Source organism: Pan troglodytes, chromosome 19, assembly GCF_028858775.2.
Source record: "Pan troglodytes isolate AG18354 chromosome 19, NHGRI_mPanTro3-v2.0_pri, whole genome shotgun sequence".
In the NCBI taxonomy this organism is placed as follows: Eukaryota; Metazoa; Chordata; class Mammalia; order Primates; family Hominidae; genus Pan; species Pan troglodytes.
The window spans coordinates 92,233,686-92,249,812 of NC_072417.2; the positions used below are offsets into that span (position 1 = coordinate 92,233,686).

Consider the following 16,127-nt stretch of genomic DNA (forward strand, 5'->3'; position numbering starts at 1 on the left):
CAGCTATGGTAAGGTGGGGTCCAGGCGAATTCATGATCGTCTTCAGTGAGAGCCCACCCAGACCCACAGAGGTCTTCCCACCCTGTCACTCCTTCCATGGGGACCTGGCTGAGTGGAAGAAGGGCTCGCTGGGAAGGAGGAGGTGGGGGTCGGTGGCTGGAGCCTCTGGCTCTGCTCCCTGGCTCCCCTCCAAGGCCGCCGCCCATAGCTCTCTGGCTGGGCAAGCCCAGGGGAGGTGACAGGATGCAGGCAGCAGCATCAGCTTTGATTCTCTGGGGCTGGCATGGATGCCTGGCAGGAGCGGGGAAGGGTGGAGGTGCAGATGGGGAGGGGTGCAGAGGGCAGAAATATGAGTTGCTCATGTTGCAAGCTCTAGAACGAGACTGCCCAAAAACCTCCACCAGCCACAAACACCTGAGGGTAGGAAAGCAGGTGTTCCACCAGAGCCGATGCCATAGGGACCTGCTGCCTGATTTCTACCCGTTGCCTGATTTCTACCCATTGCCTGATTTCTACTGCTGCTTGATTTCTACCTGCAGCCTGATTTCTACCCGCAGCCTGATTTCTACCTGCTGCCTGATTTCTACCTGCAGCCTGATTTCTACCTGCAGCCTGATTTCTACCTGCAGCCTGATTTCTACCCGCAGCCTGATTTCTAGCAGATCTAAAGCCCTTTATGGCTCCCTGGGGATCCAACACTTTGTGCTAGCTCATGCCAAGGAACCAGCCCTGGCCAGAAGGTACAGAGGCCTAAGATCCATCTAAACCAAACATTTCCCAGTTCTGCCACTGCCAGTCTTGCAGCCTCTGTGGGCTGCGTCGCTGCTCTCCACCTTAGTGTCCTCATGTCTAAGCTGGGATGGCAGGACAAACCCTGCTCCAGGGCTGTCTGGGGAAGCTCCTGTTCTTTTGAAAGGGCCAGAGCTCTGGGGACTCTGAGTTGGCACAAGCCCCTGCACCTGAGACTCTGAGCAGCATTCTGTAGCCCCTTGCCAAGGCCAGTGAGCAGCCACATGTCCTCTCGCACGTGTCCAGAAAGTTGAGCTTTGGGCTCAGAAAGCTCACAGGACGACAATGCCCACCAGAGACGGCCTTGAGCCCCTCCTCCGTGTCCCCCCACACACAGCCTTGTCATTGCACATGGACTGGGCTGTCCCTGCCCTGGGCACACAGGCACCTCCTAGAGGGCAGGGGCTCAGCCACACTTGTCATGTCCAGGGTGGCCAGCATGGTGCAGATGCCCAAATGCTGGCTGTGGGGCTGGAAAGAATGAAGAGGTGGCCGGGCATGGGCTGGGTTGCGTTTTGGGGAGCACAGGGTGAGAAAGAAGCAGTTTCCTCTGTAGCCTGTGTCCCCCGGGCTCCATTCTGGAGGGTCTGGGATGACAGTGGTGAATTTCACAGGCTGCAGCTCTGGGGTGTCAGGGTGTGGGTCTGCCACCTTTTCCTGCATGCCCTGGGGACCTACCCATATGGCCAGTGGCTTCCTCAAACAAGCTGCCTGTCTCCTGCATCCTCTAAATTCTGGGGTGGCCACTCCATCACCCTCGAAAAATGGGCTCACAGGCAGGGCCTCTGCCAAGTTAAGTTCCAGTGTTTCTGCTCTAAAACTCCACACCTTGAGTGCACATGTGGCAACAGCAGACCACACACACAGTTGCATGTGTATCTGTACACACACACGGTCCCCCTACACACACACACAGCTGCATATATCTGCAAACACACACATGCACGGATGCCCTGATACCCCTGCACACGCACACAGCTGCATGTGTATCTGCACACACACACATGCATGGATGCCCTTATCCACCCCCCTCACAAACAGCTGTGTATACATGCATGGTCACATACACACCTCTGCACGCAGAACCTTCCCCTGGAAATGTACCAATGTGGCAGCCCCATTGGGGCAACCCCCAGTGAGCAGACCACTTCCACACACACCCTGGAGGTCTTGGGCTTGTCCCTGCAGATCCTGGCATGGAAACCCGACCCTGCACTTGGGCCAGGCTGTGACATTTGCCACACATTCTGCCCACAGCCCTCAGGCCAGTGGCATGAGACATGGAGAGGATGCGGCATCCTCTGGTTAGAACGCCAGCAGCTATGAATAAATAATGATGAAGGGAGAAGAAAGAGGGGCCGGGGTGCAGGACACTCCCCCACCGAGGGATTCTGAGGCCTGGGCAGCTGTCCTGGGCCGTCGACACATTCCAAGCTCAGCTGCTCTGTGGCAGTGCGCCCCCCCTACAGCACAGCAATAAAGCAAACAACACTTTAAATAATTCAGCAGCAGGAGAGGGGACTTAGGAAGGGAAAATCCACCTCAGCATTGAGAGAGGGGCCAAGAGGAACAAGGCAAAGGTGTGTATATTGGGAGGCAGGGAGAGACAGCAGAAGGGAAGATGGCAAGCACCAATGGAAGGCAGGCTTGAATGCCGCCTCCTGCACACCTCGCCAGTTCTCTGCATGTGTCCTGATTGAGAGTCTCTGGGCAGATTCTTCTTTCCCAAACAGTAACATATGGTGGCCACTGAGGCATTAACTGCCACCAAGAACCTCCGGAGTCACCTGGCCTCTCCCCTTCCAGGACACAGGAAATTCCTCTGCAGCCTCCCCACCGCAGATGCCTCCAAGGATCAAGGACAGGGAATCCAAGCAGCCCACCCGATGGCTGCCAGCTGTCATGGTCAGGAAGTTCTTCTTTCAGACAGCCTGAAATCCATCTCCCCCAGACTCTCCTCATTGATCTTAGTTCCGCCATCTGAGGCCACAGGCATTGTGTGGACTTTCCCTTCCACAGGCCAGCCCTTGAGCTTTCCAAGACAGATCAACCAGCTCTTTCCTCCTCTGGGCACACAGTGCTGGTCCCTGGGGCCATTTCCTTTAGGGTGCATTTGGGTCTCTACCCCGTCTTGTCCACTTGGCTGTGAAACATCCCCTGGCCCATAGCTGGGAACTCCAGGGTGAAAATAACATTCCAGGTGGCCCTGCGGCCCAGGGATCCCCCGAGGTGATCCAGAGTGGACCTTACCCATGCCATCTAAACAGAGTCAGCTTGGAGGGCAGCCACTTAGCTTTGGAGTCATCGTCCCTCCAGCTTCCTGGGGACACAATTGGTTTACACTGTAATTATTAACAGGGCTGCAGTTTGGAGGATGCGTCATCTGGTCACTCTAATTGTACTGAATTTGTGATCAGTGACAGCCCCTAAGTCTTCTTTCTCTTGTACTCATCCAACAGGTGTTTTTGGAACTCAGAGCAAGATTTTACATTTAGTCTTGTTACATTTAGTGAATTTAACCCCTGGTGCTAGCCAGCTAACCAGGAAAACTATTAGTTATTCCTCTCATCTTTAGAAGAATAAGAATTTGATCATCATGCCTACTAAATGTTTACAGAACTGCTGGTGAAAGGTGTGACTAGCATAGGGTTGAGAGCCCAGCCTTGTGGCGCACCATTAGAGACACCCCAGGAGCCAGTGCCCTTTGACCATTCACACACGTCACCTACGCAAAACATGCCCCTGCCTTTCCACCGTCCAGTCTTCAGTGAAAGGAGACCAGCACGTACACAGCCCACATGGCTTGCACAGTCAGCCTCTCTCCCTCTTTGGAAAGTTCGGCTGTCTCCCAATCTCAAGCTTCCTCCCTGGGCAGCACTCGCTGGCCAGTCCCCTCCCCAGCACTGCTGTCCCCTCCCTCCATTCTTTTTTTTTTTCAGACAGGTTCTCACTCTGTTGCTCAGGCTGGAATGCAGTGGCACCATTTGGACTCACCGCAACCTCCACCTCCCGGGTTCAAGCGATTCTCATGTCTCAGCCTCCCGAATAGCTGGGATTACAAGCATGCACCAACACACCCGGCTAATTTTAGTATTTTTAGTAGAGACGGGATTTCACCATGTTGCCCAGGCTGGTCTCAAACTCCTGACCTCAAGTGATGTGCCCACCTCAGCCTCCCAAAGTGCTGGGATTAAAGGCATGAGCCATGTGCCCAAGCCCCCGGATCAATTCTGTAAGTGCTCAGCCCAGTGCTCGGTTGCTGGATTGACTCTGGAACTCCTCACAGCCAAGGGGAGCGTGTGTCCATGCCTCAAGGACCCACAGACCCCAGCTGGGTAGGGGGCTGCTGGGCAAAGCCGGAGGGGGTACTGGGTCGCTTCTGCCTCAGCAGCAAGTCCACAAATGTGTGTGAGGTGCCAACTGCAGGCTGGGTCCATTCCACACCAGGGACCCAGCTTTGAACCAAACAGGCTAACCTTCCTGCACTTCCTTCCTGCACTCCTGGGCTTTACCCCATACTGGGGAGGAGAGTCAACAAACATAATTTAGAAAATTGTCTTGCATGTCAAAGGGCAATAATGGTGGGGGGAAGCAGGATGGGGGTCTGGGAGGGCAGAGGAGGGGGCTGCAGTGTTCAGCCAGGTGGTCAGAGTAAGTGTAATTGATGAGGTGATGTTCAGGCCCATCTGGATAGGCCCAAAGAGGGGGCTCTGAGGCTTTCTAGGGAGAATATTCCAGCAAAAAGAATACCCCTGGCAAAGGGCATTCCACATCATGGGATGTGTCTAGCTATTTGGGGAACCAGCAAGGTGGCCCATGGGCTGGAGTAATGAGAGTGGGCAGGCAGCAGTGGGAGAAGTGGTCAGATCATAGGAGGTCCTATATGGGAGGGTATTGTGAGGACTTTGGCCTTTCTCCAAGAGAAGTGGGAGTCACAGGAGGATTTGGAGCAGAGGAGGAGCGCAGTCCAACTTGGGCTTTAACAGTTTTAGCGTCACCCCCAACAGCACATTCCCTGGATAGGAAGTGGGCCAGGTGTCTAAAGATGGACCTCATGACCATCTCTGCTCAGCCTGAGGATTTTGTAACGGTTGGTATTCACGGGGAGGTGGGGATGGCTTCCTGGCCTGATGAGCAGTCACCTGCCTGCTATGCTTCCCACCGTGGTCAAGAGAACGCATGGGGTCTGTGACTGCACCCAGTGTGTCCTGGGCATCACCCTGTGGAGCAGGAGGAGCCTGGGATGTGGCAACACTCAGACCTGAGCTCAAATTCCAGACCAGCTACTGTCCTGCTGGGCAGCTTTGAGCAGATTACTTAACCTTTCTGAGCCTCCGTTCCCTTTTTGGTAGAGTGGGGATGGCAACATTTACCTTCCTGGGGTGACTATGGGGGTTTAGCAGTCACCAAGGTGGAGGGTCTGGCACACAGGTATTGGATAAAAAAATCACATTAATCAAGGGACATGGGCATTTGCAGGTACGTGAGTTAGGAAGGAGGGAGCGTGAGGCTGGCAAATTTCTACACCAGCGTGAGGCTGGATAAGGACAGACTCCAGCTCTGACAAGTTGCTCGGGAGGCTCTGGGACCTGCCAGGCCTGAGGGAACCCACTCAGCATTCTGGGCAGGGACCTCTCACTCTGGCCTGCGCGGAGCATCTGCAGAAGCAGCAGAAGGCTGTGGTGCCTCCAACCCCGCCTCGCTCCCCTTTCTCACTCCCGTGTCTCTTCCCTCCCTCCTTCCCTCTCCCTCTAACTCATCTGCAAGCGCCAGCCAGTTGGCAGGCTGGACACTCAGCAAAGGAGCCATGGAGACTTCTTGCTGGTTTTGGCCGAGACCACCAGTTCTGTGTGTTGAGTCCCCAGAGGCTAATTCCAGCAGAGGAGGGACAAAGTAAGTCCTGAGAGGTCCAGCGAAGCAGCGAGCCAGAGAACATCCACAGAGGCAGGTTGGACCTCAGTTTCGGAGTGGTTTCCCCTTTTCCTCCCGGGCTGGTGTCCTTTGATCCCATGGACCAGATGGAGGTGTCCCCATGGATGTCAGAAATCCAGCCCACCCCTAGGAGGGGGTGAGTATTGTTTGAGCATCAGCTCGTCCAGGGCAGGGGCTTTGTTTGGCTCCTTGTTGCATCTCAAGCACGTCATTTGTGCTCACAGCACAGGAGATGAGCAGGTCTCTGATGCCACTGGGGGACTCTGCCATAGAGAAGGATTCAGCACAGGGCCCCGCTCATTCCCGCCTGGCTGGGGGATGGTGGCGTGGGGAGGCTGACTGGCGGCGGTTACTCACTTTTCCATGGCTTATAACTGGAGCACATGTGATGGCCAAGAGGCAAAAAGCAAAGTGCCCAGGAAGACCCTGACCACCCTGAGGGATGCAGGCGGGTGGCCTCAGTGTCCAGGTGAGGGTGGGAGAAATCCAGGGGCAGGGGAAGGTGTGCTCGGGGCCTCTGTGTTGGTTTTTCCTTCTGAGCTGGTAATGCCAAGGCCAGCAAGGTCCTGAATTGTAGCCATCACATTGCAGGGACCTCCACTTTGCTTAGTGGGGAGCAGATAGGTACTGCAGCTTTTTAGCCACCAACAGCAATAAAACCCACCTTCTTTGTGGACCTCCCCCTATGAATCCTCTGGAGAGACAAGGGGCCCTGCGGTCAGCGTCAATGTAAGGCCTGCAGGGTCAGAAGGACCCAGGTGTGGGCAGCCAGGCCGGCCAGGGACGCATGTCTTCCCTGCCCTTCCTCCGTAGGACGGAGCCTGGCCTGCTCCTCCTTCTAAGTTGCTCACAGGTCTCTCTCGTCACCTGTTCTGTCTTAAGTGGGATTGTGTCAAGACCTCACTATCTCGCCTCTCCTCCCTGGCGCTATCCGTGGGCTCTCTAAGTTCCCTCCGGCCTGTGCCTTGGCAAAGCTGTCCGCTCTGGAGCGGGCGGGGCGGCCATGAAGCCTGAGAGAGAGGTGTGTGTCCTGCTCTCTGCACCGTGACGCCTCCCGCTCCCTGAAAACCAGGGAGAAATTACTCTGCCCAAGCGGAACACGCCCGGACAAGCCTCCTCTCCAGCTGTAATTAATACTCTGGGGAAAACACAGACTTGGGGTTTTCATACTTCCACACAAACACACACACACTCACAGATTTCTTTCCATTGTCCTCCGATCCTATCTCAAATGTTTAATGTCCTGCTTCTTTCATGGGTAGCACAAAACCACCCAACTGGATACATCCAGAAAGCCGAGGGAGGCACCAGGGACCCCCTTCAGGTTCCGTGATGCAGAACTTGAGCGTTTGGGAGCTGATTTGCCAACAAGCAGTGCCCAGGCTGCATCCCTGACGTGGATCAAAGCAGCTTTGGCCTTCTCAGAGTCAGAAATGGCCGTGAGTTTGGGTTAACCCTTTGTGGTCAACATTCTGGGGCATTGCTCTTTATTTCCCCCATCACGGTAGCCTAACTGATGCACTAGTCCAAACACGTGTGTGCATACCAAGCGCTCCTGCCACCTGACTCATTACAAAACACTCTGGTGAGGCAGGAGCCTTGCAGTCCCATGAAGCTAGGCAGCTGGCAACTCTGATATTGGAAATGTTCTCTCAAAGGACAGGAGAGGGCCGGGCGCAGTGGCTCATGCCTGTAATCCCAGCACTTTGGGAGGCCGAGGTGGGCGGATCACTTGAGGTCAGGAGTTCAAGACCAGCCTGGCCAATATGGTGAAATCCCATCTCTACTAAAAATACAAAAAAATTAGCCAGGCGTGGTGGCATACGCCTGTAATCCCAGCTACTTGGGAGGCTGAGGCAGGAGAATGGCTTGAGCATGGTAGGCAGAGGTTGCAGTGAGCCGAGACTGTGCCATCGCACTCCAGCCTGGGTGACAGTGTGAATGAGACTCTGTCTCAAAAAAAAAAAAAAAAAAAAAAAAGGACAGGGCTGGGCGTGGTGGCTTACATCTGTAATCCCAGCACTTTGGGAGGCCGAGGAGGGCAGATCTCTTGAGGTCAGGAGTTTGACACCAGCCTGACCAACATGGCGAAACCCCATCTCTACTAAAAATACAAAAAAATTAGCCAAGTGTGGTGGTGCACATCTGCAATCCCAGCTACTCAAGAGACTGAAGCAGGATAATTGCTTGAACCTGGGAGGTGGAGGTTACAGGCAGCTGAGATGGTGCCACTACACTCCAACCTGGGTGACAGAGCAAGACTCCATCTCAAAAAAAAAAAAAAAAAAAAAAAAAAGACAGGAGAGCTCAAGTGGGCCAGGAAGGGTGGAGTCCTCTGTGTCTCCCACTGGTCAGAGAGCTCCTTTGGGGTGGCATGAGGAGGTGGGGATGGGAATGGGCTCAGAAATCCAAACCCGTGAAATCCACAGTCTCCTACAGGGAGGCTTGACTTCTCCAGGGAAATTCTCAGTGTGAAAAGAAGGCTGAACAACCAGGGCTGTGGTCTTGCCTTGGCCACTTCCAACGTGGGCCTGGGTAAATAATCGACCCATCCTAAGCCTCAGTTTCCTCATCTGTAGAATAGGGACACCATTCCTGCCTTTTGAACAGGCCTGTTGTACGGATGACATGGGATGGCAGGTTTCACTTGTGATGACCTGTGTCCAAGCTCCTAATCAGCTGGAGATGCTGTGCCCAGATAAAGGATTGGGTGTATCTGACTCAGTTGAGGCAGGTGCAGGGACCATGATTTGGAAGACCAAACAGGCTCAGCTTCTCATGGGTCCTCCTCAGCTATTCTCACTGGGGGCAGGGGGGGTGCAGCCCAGAGGCACAGTGACACGCAATGATGATGAGGCTGGTTGGGTTGCTGTCAGCCTCTAGGTTCCCTTCTCTCCAGTTTTCTCATGTTCCTCACCACCCAGTCTTTGAGAGGCTTGGAGGCATTGTTTTTCTCTCACTTTCTCTCCATATTTATTTATTTATTTTTTTGAGATGGAGTCTTGCTTTGTCACCCAGGCTGGAGTGCAGTGGTACGATCTTGGCTCACTGCTACCTCTGCCTCCTGGGTTCAAGCAATTCTCCTGCTTCAGCCTCCAGAGTAGCTGGGACTACAGGCACCTGCCACCATACCTGGCTAATCTTTTGTTTTTTAGTAGAGATGGGGTTTCACCATGTTGGCCAGGCTGGTCTCAATCTGCTGACCTTGTGATCCGCCCGCCTTGGCCTCCCAAAGTGCTGGGATTACAGACGTGAGCCACGGCACCCGGCTCTCCTTATTCTTTACAATCAAAATGTTCCTGAGAAGAAACGCTGTGAAGCAGACTTGCTAAGCCTTTCCAGAGCTAAGTTCTGGCTCCTGCAGAGCCCTCATCATTGAGGAGAGGAGGCTGTTCTCAAGGCATGGGAAGCAAAGGTGCCTGTCTCTACACTAGGACTGTGTGTCCCAGGCTCACGAGTGCTTCTGACAGCCCTGTAGCTCGTCTCCTTCCACGCTGCAGGGGACTGGGGACAAGGGCCAGGCCCAGCCTGTGTATGTGCCTGGGTTTGTTCCAGCAGCCGGGCAGTTACTGCAGAGACAGATCCGGTGTAAAGAAGAAAACAGTTCTGCTTCTGGTCAAGATGGAGAAATGGGGACTGATGTGCCTGCCTCCGAGAACAATAACAACAAGCTGAAGACTAGTTTTCAAGACACTGGACAAGATACAGTGAAGGGCAGAGATCCCCCAGTGCTGGTCATAGAGGAGCTGCACAGTCGTCCCAGCTGACTGTCTTGAGGAAGTTTTCAGGCCATGGTGCAGTGACCGCAGGTCAAGCCTGGTGTACTCCCTGAGTTGAGGAGACAGAGCTGAGAGGTGGGGATCCAAGGTGGCTGGAGTTATAAGACAGAGCAATGGGGAGAAGACAGCTGGACAGAGAAAGAGCTCTACAGATACTCAGAGGGTCCCACTGAGTACTCAGCTGAGTACTGATCAGCACAAGCTTTGGAGAAAACCACCCAAGGTTGAGGTGAGAACCCCCTGGAGGGATGAAGGACACAGCACTGGGCACCCTCACAGGGCCAGAGTAGCTCAGTCCTCACTAGTCAGATTGGAACAGGAACTCTTTACTGTTCATGGGGCACTGGGTAGAGCATGCAGAGCCCTGCCTTAGTAGCAAGAACAATCAGACCTAGGATAAATACAGCCCTGGGCATATCAGGGCTGTATTTATTGTAGAAGAAAACTGCCTTTGTTAACATAATCATTTATATAGAAAATCTGACAGAATTGACACAAAATCTACTAGAACTAGTAAATAGATTTAGCAAGGCTGCAGGACACAAGATCAATGTACAAAAAATCTATTTTATTTCTATACGCTAGCAACAATCAATCAGAAATTGAAAGAAAAATACCATTTTAAGAAGCATTAAAATATGAATGACATTGGCATAAATCTAAGAAAAGATGTGCAAAATCCATACACAGAAAACCATAAACCATTGATGAAATTAAAGAAGTTCTAAATAAATGGAGAGAAATACCTTGTTTATGAGTCAGAAGGCCCAGTATTGTTAAGATGTCAATGATCGCTGTATTAGTCCGTTCTCATGCTGCTATGAAGAAATACCCAAAACTGAATAATTTATAAAGGAAAGAGGTTTAGTTGACTCACAGTTCCACATGGCCGGGGAGGCCTCAAGAAACTTACAATCATGGCGGAAGACACCTCTTCACAGGGCGGCAGGAGACAGAATGAGCGCAAGCGGGCAAATACCAGACACTTACAAAACCGTCAGATCTCGTGAGACTCACCCATTATCACGAGAACAGCATGCAGGAAACCGCCCCCATGGTCCAATTACCTCCACCTGGCCCTGCCTTTGACACATGGGGATTACAATTCGAGGTGAGATGGGCATATCAATCCCTCAAACTGACTTATAGATTCAATTCAATCCCGATCAAAATCCCAGCAGGCATTTTTTTTTTTTCTTAGAAATTTACACACTAATTCTAAAATTCATATAGAAATGTAAGGGGCCTAGAAGAGCCAATATAACTTTGAAAAAGAAGGACAAAGAACAGGAAGATTACCTGGTTTCAAGACTTACTAGGAAGCCATAACAATCACTGTAATAGCTGTGGTAGGACTGGCATCAAGACAGGCCAACAGATCCAAGAAACAGAATATCAAACCCAGACATAGACTCACATACACATGACAACTGATTTTTGATAAGACTGCAGGGACAATTCAATGGGGGAAAGGATGATCTTTTTAATAAGTAATAATGAAATCATTGGACATCCATATGGAGAAAAATAAACCTCAATCTATAGCTTGCCCCATGCACAAAAGCTAATTTGAGATAAATCGTGGAACTAAATGTAAAACCTGAAACTATAGAAGATATAGAAGAAAGCATAGGTGAAAAAAAACTCTTTACTTTTTAGCAAAGAAGACATAATAAATGCCAAATAACCATACGAATAGATTCTCAACATCATTAGTCACTAGGGAAATATAGATTAAAACCCCAGTGAGCTACCGCTACACACCTAGTCAAATGGCTAAAGTTATGAAGACTGACAACACCAAGGGTTGCGGAGGCTGAAGAACTGCAATTCTCACCCACGACTGGTGGGAATGTAAAGTCGTGCAACCACTTTGGAAAACCGTTTGGCACTTATTTAGGGCGTTAAAATATACTTACCTTGAGATCCAGCCATTTCACCCAAGAGAAAACAAAGAATATGTCCATGCACAGACTTGCACACACATATTCACAGCAGCTTTATTTGTAACAGCCCCAGACTGGAAACAGCCCAAATGTCCTTCAAGGAATGAATGAGTCAGCGCTTTGTAGCTCAATCCCAGCGTGGAATACTACTTGGCCAGAACAAGGAGAAAAGTATCTGTGTCCAACATCACAGAGGAACCTCTGAATAACTATGAGGAGTGAAAGAAGCCAAGCAAAAAATGACCACAGATGCTATGATTCTATTTATATAAAACTCCAGAAAATATACATATTCTACAGCGACAAGAAGCAGAGTCAGTGCTTGCCTTGGAAGAGGGGATTGGGTGGGGTGTGAGGAAGAGATTACAAAAAGGCACAATGTAATGGTTGGGGGTGATGAATACATCCATTATCTTGATTGTGGTGATGGTGTCATGGGTATACATATATATCAAAGCTTATCAAATTGCATACTCTCTGTGAAGTTTATCATACCCCCATTGTACTTCAATAAAACTATTTAAAAAACCAACGTGCAAAAATCCAAGTTTACAGGACCAGGCAAATGACTGCATTCTTACATAGAGTGCAAATGGATTCCTTTTTTTTTTTTTTTTTAGACGGAGTTTTGCTCTGTTGCCCAGGCTGGAGTGCAGTGGTGCAATCTCGGCTCACTGCAACCTCTGCCTCCCGGGTTCAAGTGATTCTCGTGCCTCAGCCTCCCATGTAGCTGGGATTATAGGTGCCTGTCACCATGCCCGGCTAATTTTTGTATTTTTAGTAGAGACGGGGTTTCACTACATTGGCCAGGCTCGTCTTGAACTCCTGACCTCAGGTGATACGCCCGCCTTGGCCTCCCAAAGTGCTGGGATTACAGGCGTGAGCCACCGCGCCCGGCCCGGCAAATGAATTCTTTATTCTACAAGGGACTCACCTGGGGGCTCCTTCCGATGCTTCCCTGTAAAATAGATTCAGTTTACAGCGGTGGCATCTCAGGAGGCGGCTGTGTGACGGCTGCTGCCCTCCTCGTGGTGAACACTTGGGGGCGCCTGTGAGGCCAACACCCGACGGCCTTCCTGTCTACTCCCACGGAAAACTGCATCTGACCCTGACACACACAGGCAGCCACTCGGTACGGGGGACCCTGTTACACACGGCCCACTGTGGGAAGCCTGAGGCCATGTGAAGGGGACCCCCTGGGCTCTGTCTCTTTGTCCTCTTCCTGCTAGAAAGCCGGAGAGCCGGGAGCAGAGCCCGAGCTGCCTCTGCCCGCAGTCCTGAGTGGCTCCGAGGTGACCTGCTTCTAGGACGGAAGCACCCGGCTCAGGTCTAGCCCAGGTCTAGTTCTAATGTCAGGTCTAGCTCCAGGCCATCTGGTCAGTGCCCACTTCTGAGCCAAGGGCGGGCTTAGGGCAAACGCGGTACAAAAAAGAGTGCCAAACTTTTCTAGTTTTGGCTGAAGAAGACTTCATACGCTGACGGATCTAGTTTCCGGTCCTGATTTTTGAAAAACGCAGCGCTGGCCTTGTGCACACACCACCCAAGACCCAGGACCTAGCGAAGAGAGGCCACCTGAGGGCTGATGGCTGCATTTTCTAATTTTGTTCACACTAAATATACATTACAGATGATCTCCAACTTACGAAGGTTTGACTTACGATTGACTTTGAATTTTTCAACTTTATGTTTGTTGGGTTTATTGGGGGCATTAAGTGCTTTTTTTTTTTTGAGATGGAGTCTTGCTCTGTTGACCAGGCTGGAGTGCAGTGGTGTGATCTCAGCTCATGCAACCTCCGCCTCCCGGGTTCAAGTGATTCTCCTGCCTCGGTCTACCAGTAGCTGGGACTATAGGCACCCGCCACCATGCCTGGCTAATTTTTGTATTTTTAGTAGAGATAGGGTTTCGCCATGTTGGCCAGGCTGGTCTTGAACTCCTGACCTCAGGTGATCTGCCCACCTTGGCCTCCCAAACTGTTCAGATTACAAGCATGAGCCACCAAGCCCGGTCCATTAAATGCATTTTTGACTTACAATATTTTCACCTTATGATGGGTTTATCAGGACACAACCCCATTGAAAGTCCAGAAGCATCATACTTGTATAATAATCTCTCCAAAGTAAACTCTGCAAGTGAATCTGTGGAGGGGGTCAGCCACAGGTGGATAATGGGGGTTGGAGGTACAGAGCAATGGACCAATGGGCTCAGGCAGTAGTAGCCAGTCCCCCAGCGAGGGTCAACACTGGGAACTGAGCTGATATCCGAAGCCCCTTCCCCGAGGAGACCAGGCCGTGGAGATGAGTTGGACCACCCTGGACCAGCAAGCTGGGGCTGCCTGAGGGATGGGTGGCCATGCGCGGAGCACCTGGGGTGGGGGACCTTGGGGTTGGGGGAGGGAAAGGATCAGGAAGGCAGTGACATTGCTTCTCAGGCCAGCCAGAATTGCCTAAAAACAATCATCCTCCATCCTTACCCCATTTATCCATTTCCCTTTCAGCCCCTCCGGCCCCCAGTCCTGCCTTTCCCAGCACATTTTGGGCTCATCCATGGGGGACAAGAGAGAACACGACATAGAGGTGCTAAACGGCGCCAAGCCTTCCCTCCACAGCCCCCAAACTCTTCCTCCCTCCAGTGGCTGGGAAACCCCAGAAACTCCTGGCTTTCATTATCAGCAGCTCCCAAGATGTTCAACATGCTCATATCTGTCAAAAACTATTCAGGAAAAATAGAGAAAGTCTTTATACCTTTTATTCAGCCAATTTTCCCCGAGGCACTCTGGGCTCTCTAAGAAAAGAAAAAGAGAGAAAGGAGAGAGAATCACAATCAATGTTGTCATCATGCATGTGGTTGCTGGCGATGCTATTTGCTCATCGACTAGGGAACTCTGGAGGTGGAAGCATCATCTCCCTGAGAGTCCGAGGAAACCTGCCTGGGTTAACCTCTGGCTGCCGTCTGCATCTCAAGCATGGCTGGGAGGCGGCGTTTAGATAACAGGCAGAGATAAAGCAAAACAGGGCACGGTGGACCGGCCACCCAGAGGTTTCAGACTCATTTTCTCTGCGACTCTGGATGTTCCTTTTTTTTCCCCCACCTCAAACTCCAAGCAATCCCCTTCCTCTTCTCCTAGCACTCCCCAGCCTGGTTTGAGGTTGTCCACAAACGCAGGCCTTGTGGCTTGTTGATGGTGACGTTTAGTTTCACACTGGGTTTCCTCTGCCACGCCGTGGGGATTTGCTTCCTCCTCCAGGTGTAGGGCGGGGGTCACTTTGAGTGTGGTCATGGCATGCACGGTCATTTTATTTATTTATTTGTTTTTGGAGATGGAGTCTCGCTCTGTCTGGAGTGCAATGGTGCGATCTTGGCTCACTGCAACCTCCGCCTCCCGGGTTCGAGCGATTCTTGTGCCTCAGCCACCCTAGTAGCTGGGAGTACAGGTGTGTGCCACCACGCCCAGCTAATTTTTTGTATTTTTAGTAGAGACGGGGGTCTCGCCATGTTGCCCAGGGTGGTCTCAACCTCCTGAGCTCGGGCAGTCCACCCACCTTGGCCTGCACATTCATTTTATATTACTAAAGAAAAGTTATTTAACAAATTCTAAATCCCACCAAACACATAATTATAGAGGCAATTGTTGTATGTTATTGTGAATCAGGTGCACCTACCGGCAGCAGGAACAGCTCAGTGATACGGACAGACTGGCAAGGACCACCACTCACTTTATAATCCAGGGCCTGGGGCCAGGGTATCCACTCCTGCCTAAGCCACAAAGCTAGCTCACTGGGACCTGGAACTTCACACGAGTGCCTGGACACCTTCCTTTTCTTAGTAGGTCACTGAGGAGTTTAGAAACAAAGGGGTGTGTGTATAGTGTGCTTTAAACAAACTTAGATTTCCTTCCTTTATTTTAGTAATGTTTCATAATTTTCTGTGTACATGACTTGCACATTTTTTAATTGTGGTAAAATAGACATAATATACAATTTACAATTTTAACCATTTTCAAATGTACAATTCAGTGGTATTGAGTGCATTCACACTGCTGTCAATCACCGCTGCTCTCTGATGCCTGAACCTTTTCGTTGCTCCAAAAAGAATATCCATACCTGTTAAGACGCCACTCCCTGCCCCCAGCCTCCCGTGCATATGTGTATGTGTGCGTATTTTTTAAAACTTAGTGCAAAAAATAAAAGCAAGTGAAAAGCTTCTGGAATTGAAAGACGGTCAGACTGGGCCTCTTTCTTCAGATCTAGAAAAATCACCACCACCGTCTTCATCCACATCACTGTAAAAAGGTTACTGCGGTCATTTAGTTTGCATGGTTTATGAGCCAGGCACCGCCTGTACATTGCTTCATTCAGCCCTCCCAACAGCTCTAGCAGGCAGGTACACTTCTTACTCTTCCCATTCTTCAGATAAAGAAACCAAGGCCCCAGCTGGTGAAGCGACTGTGGCCACAGTAACTGAGTCAGCTGGCCCGTCCCCCAGAGCAGGTTACCCCATCTGCCTGTCTCACCCACAGGTGGAAAGAAGTACCCCGCCCTGTGGGAGGCGAGAATGAACGTAGCCACAGAACACCAAAATGCACAGGGCCTGCCTTCCCTGCTGGAGTTTGTGCAGATCACAATGGCGGTATTGGGTACTTCATAGGCGGGCCCCTCCCAGCCGCATCAGGGAGGGCTATGG

At 51.3% G+C, this 16,127-nt stretch overlaps 1 protein-coding gene across 22 annotated transcripts in view; it reads right to left on the bottom strand.

The window, feature by feature from the left end:
• RBFOX3 (RNA binding fox-1 homolog 3) overlaps positions 1-16,127 on the bottom strand; it is a 526,282-nt gene that overhangs the window by 132,921 nt on the left and 377,234 nt on the right. For 18 of the 22 annotated variants that reach the window (XM_063799974.1, XM_063799978.1, XM_063799981.1 and 15 more), the window contains exon 4: positions 14,189-14,228. The exons of the other annotated variants lie outside the window; for them this stretch is intronic. The gene's annotated coding sequence lies outside the window, so the exon portion shown is untranslated. The remainder of the gene's footprint in view (positions 1-14,188; positions 14,229-16,127) is intronic. 22 annotated transcript variants of the gene reach the window in all.